This window comes from Diplotaxodon limnothrissa, linkage group LG3 (assembly GCF_057381915.1).
Source record: "Diplotaxodon limnothrissa isolate DT_005_m linkage group LG3, D_limnothrissa_male_GT1.1, whole genome shotgun sequence".
Classification (NCBI taxonomy): domain Eukaryota; kingdom Metazoa; phylum Chordata; class Actinopteri; order Cichliformes; family Cichlidae; genus Diplotaxodon; species Diplotaxodon limnothrissa.
In genome coordinates, this window is record NC_140598.1 from 70,212,031 (window position 1) to 70,216,678 (window position 4,648).

At 41.3% G+C, this 4,648-nt stretch overlaps 1 pseudogene; it reads left to right on the plus strand.

Annotated features, from left to right (window-relative positions):
* Nucleotides 1–1,453: 1,453 nt before the first annotated feature.
* Nucleotides 1,454–3,184, plus strand: LOC146637674 (general transcription factor II-I repeat domain-containing protein 2 pseudogene; annotated as a pseudogene).
* Nucleotides 3,185–4,648: the final 1,464 nt, after the last annotated feature.

Sequence of the window (4,648 nt, forward strand, 5' to 3'; positions counted from 1 at the left end):
GATCACACAGTTTTAGCTAATTATAGACCGATTTCCAAGCTGCATTTTCTTTCCAAGTGTTAGAGAAAAATGTTTTGTGTCAACTGAAATATTTTATAGATGTAATGGCATCCTTGAGGTTTTTCAATCAGGATTTAAAACCCTTTATAGCACAGAATCTGCATTCTTAAAGGTCTTTATTCTGGTACCCACGTTGTTCTGGTCTTGCTTGACCTGACTGCTGCTTTTGACACAGTAGACAACAACATCCTATTATCTTGATTAAAGGATGTAGTGGTTATTGGTGGCCCTGAACTTAATTGGTTTAGTCTTATTTGGCAAACAGAACTTTCTCTGTCAGCTTCTCGGATCCAAATAATCTTCTGCTTCTCTGTCATGTGGCGTCCCACAGGGGTCAAGTTTAGGGCTCTTTTTACTGTATATATTGCCTTTGGGTTTCATCCTTAAAAGGCATGGGATCTCTTTTCATTGTTCCACTGATGACTGTTAAATGTATTTGCCACTAAAGCAGAAGGATGGCATCTCCATAAAACCTCTCTTGACATGTCTAAATAACATTAAAGCTTGGTTGGCTTTAACCCTTTAAGACATAGGTGTCAAACTCTGGCCCGCGGGCCAAATTTGGCCCGCAGCCTAATTACATTTGGCCCGCGAGGCCATACCAAATTACTATTAGAGCTGGCCCGCCGGTCTTATACAGCGCATGTACTGCTAATACTACAACTCCCAGAATGCTCTGTTGGCGCGTCAGCCAGGACAGGACCCATTTGTTGTGATATTTTGATACCATGGTAGCATTTGCTGAGTATTGTTTTTGATGATATTATACAAAGGACCCTGTTTCTGCAATGCCCTTTGTTTGAACGTCATCTCCTCTTGCTGTGTCAACTGAAGATTCTATGGTGTGAAAGTAGATACTAAGGTTGGAGGGAAAACACCAACAAATCACTCTTTTACTTATCACTCCCTTGCAGAAGATGTTTATGTGAAGACCATCTGGGTGGTGTCAGAACTCACGGATGTAGGAGACCTCTGTATAAGATTTATAGGCCTTGTGAGTGCATCTTTATTGCCCTTGCTGAACAAAGGATTCCAACTGTCGAAGGACACCACCCCACCCAGTGGGCAGGGTCTGAACTGAAACTTGTTGTCTGCCTATAAAAACTGCTGCACAAAGAATAAACTTTGAGTTAGTTTGGGATGACAATTTAGAACAGTCTCCGCGTCTTTTTGTTCTTCCAAACTGCTCCCGGTACTCCGGCCGGTGCCGTAATTAACCGTTGATCATACTTGAGAATATTTTAATTGTTATAGGTTAAAGGATGAACTCTGATGATGAAAGCCCACGCCTCAGAGAAACCCGGAATGTAGTTTCTTACACCATTAACGCCCTCTCCTCTGTTGACTGTAGTCATAGCAACCGCGCGAATACTGCCGCGCTACCTCTCCCAAAATGGCAAAAAGAAAGAACGAAAACAGGAGCTTTCTGGACAGGTGGGAGACAGAATATCTGTTTACTTTTGTAAAAGACAGACCTGTTTGTCTTGTATGTGGAGCTCATGTGGCTTTAACCAAGGAGTACAACATTAGACGACACTATGAAACGAAACACCAAGAGAAGTACAAGGACCTGGACATGACTCAAAGGCGCCGGAAAGCAGAAGAGATGAAAAGAAGTTTTGTTTCACAACAGACCATGTTCAAAAAAAGCCATATCACAAAGTGAGGCTGCTGTAAAGGCTAGTTTTGTTGTGGCAGCAGAGATCGCAAAATCAGCCCGGCAAATGTTAGCCTGAGCAGAAACACAGTAGCTGATCGCACACGTGAACTTGCCAACAATCTAAATAACCAGCTGATGGAGAAGGGAAACAGTTTCGTTGCATTCTCCCTTGCTGTGGATGAGAGCAGCGACGCCTCTGATACTGCCCAGCTTTCAGTCTTCATCCGTGGTGTGGACTCAACTCTCTGTGTTACGGAAGAACTTTTAGGATTAAAATCAATGCATGGAACAAGCACAGAGAAGGAAATACTTGAAGAGGTTTCCAAATGTCTAACTGAAATGAAGTTGCCATGGGAAAAACTTGTGGGGTTAACGACAGATGGTGCACCAGCGATGTGTGGTCAAAGGAGCGGACTGGTGGGCAGGGTGCGGGAGAAGATGCGAGCGGAGAACTGTGCAGGTGAGCTGACTGTTTATCACTGCATCATACATCAAGAATCACTTTGTGGCAAAGCCCTAAAGATGGAACATGTTATGACCGCAGTAACACGAGTAGTTAACTTTATAAGAGCCAAAGGTCTGAATCACCGCCAATTCAAATCTTTTCTTGAGGAGTGTGGTTTGGAATACGGAGACGTGCCGTATCACACGGAGGTGAGGTGGTTAAGCCGAGGGAAAGTACTGAACAGATGTTTCGAGCTATGCGAGGAAATATTTCAGTTTCTGGAAAGCAAAGGGCAAGACACAGCTGAGCTCAGGGAGCAAGAGTTTCTGTGTGAGCTGGCCTTTATGTGTGATATCACGAGCCATCTCGATGCGCTGAACCTGCAGCTTCAGGGACGGGGGCGTATCATCACAGATATGTACGCTGCAGTGAGGGCTTTTAAAACGAAATTGTGCCTGTGGCAGAATCAGATGCTACAAGGAAACCTGGGCCATTTTCCCTGCTGCCAAACGATGAACATGCAAATCTCTACTGCTGTGTTCCCATGCGTACAGTTTGCTGAAAAACTCTGTGTACTCAGTACTGAGTTTACCCGGCGGTTTGCCGACTTTGACGCCCAGAAATGTCGATTTGAACTGCTCAGTAATCCTTTTGCAGTTGACGTGGCAAAAGCTCCAACAAACCTCCAAATGGAGCTGATTGAACTCCAGTGTAGTGACACACTGAAATCAAAGTATGATGCTGTGGGCGCTTGACAATTTCCACATTTCATCCCTGACACAATGCCTGGGCTCCGCACCCACGCTGCTCAGATGCTCTCCATGTTCGGCAGCACTTACCTATGTGAGCAACTATTCTCCTCAATGAAGATGGCCAAAACATCTCACAGGAGACGTCTGACCGATGAACACCTTCACTCGATCCTGAGGATTTCCTCAGCTCAGAGCCTGAGCCCAGACATTGAGGAACTAGCATCCAAGAAGAGATGCCAGGTATCTGGCTTGGACGCATCAGAGTAGATCAGTGTGTAGCAAACTGAGCTATAATTACCATTTTCTTTGTGCAATTTGTCTTGCTACTCCCAGACATGGGCTTGAATGGTTTCACGTTTAATAATATTTTTATTAGTTAAGTGGTTTATTATTGTTATTTTATTTTACATTTATTATTAGCCTAGGGAAAAAGTTTACTGCTAAAATTTAAATCAGGAGGCTGCAAATACAATTTTTATTTAAGAAATGCATTCCAGTGATATGTTATTTAATTGGAATTTCAATTTTGCATGTGTGCAATATTAAGTTATGTATGTTTATATAAGTTATATATCGTTCAGTATTAAGCGTTGCTTATTCCATATTCATTTTTTCAGCAAAACTTATTTGAGTCTGTAAGAAAAGGTTCCTTGTTATATCTGGAGGAAGATTTTTTTCAATAAATATTAATGTTAGCCCGCGACTTTGTTCCAGTTTAGAATTTTGGCCCACTGTATATTTGAGTTTGACACCCCTGCTTTAAGACCTACCATAGAACCAAGTCCGCCAGAGCTTATATTATATTTTTACATGCTGTGGAGCCATTTTTGGGAGCATTTCAAGTTGCTTTACATCAATACAACCATTATAACCCAGATTTTAATAATATGTATGCATTAAGTGCATAGTAATATAAATTGCAAAAAAAGTGCAATAAACTACAAAAAATTTTTTAAATCGTTTTTGTTTTTTTAACATATATTTCTAGTTAGAGAAATTTAAGAGGCTTATCCCTCAAAACTGTAAATACAAAAAAGTTGCACAAAATAGATTCCCACCACAGGAAATTTATTTTGAGTGTCTTCATACTTTTATTTTTGAAATACACCAATTTTTATACACTGCACGAAAAATGAAAATAAATATTATAATGCAAATTTGCAAAAAAGCAGCATGTGCATCAAAATAAACTATTTCCAGCAGTGCAATATGAGTCCTAAGCATCCCACAAACGACACAGAAAGTCATAAAGTCAAAGATAACTTTTAAAAACACAATTATAGGCTCATGAGGCCCTGATGGTAAAAAACCCCACTACATTTCTGCGAAAACGACGTCACTTCCGGTTTCGGGCAGGTATGGCGGATATGTGAAAGTTCGCGCTGACGTCTATTCCAACATAGGAAGTGTTATGAACAGCTGATCAGATCGGCAAAGCATGTTTCTGGAATATTATGTTTGTGTTGCTGCAAGTGGTTTTTATGCAGTTTTTGCAAAGCTATATGTGGAAGGAAACCGTGACCTAGGACAAGCTGTAAGTACAACTCCTCCGGTTTCATATGCAAAAAAAATTTTTGCGCTAGCTTACGTGGTTGCAGTGCTACCGGGATTTAAAAATAGTTACGCAAAACAGAGCGTGCCCGGTCCGATCGGCTTTAAAGGGTTAAACTTCTTAAATTCTAATGATAAGAAAACAGAGATGTTGGCGTTTTGAACTAGTGGTCCTTGTGA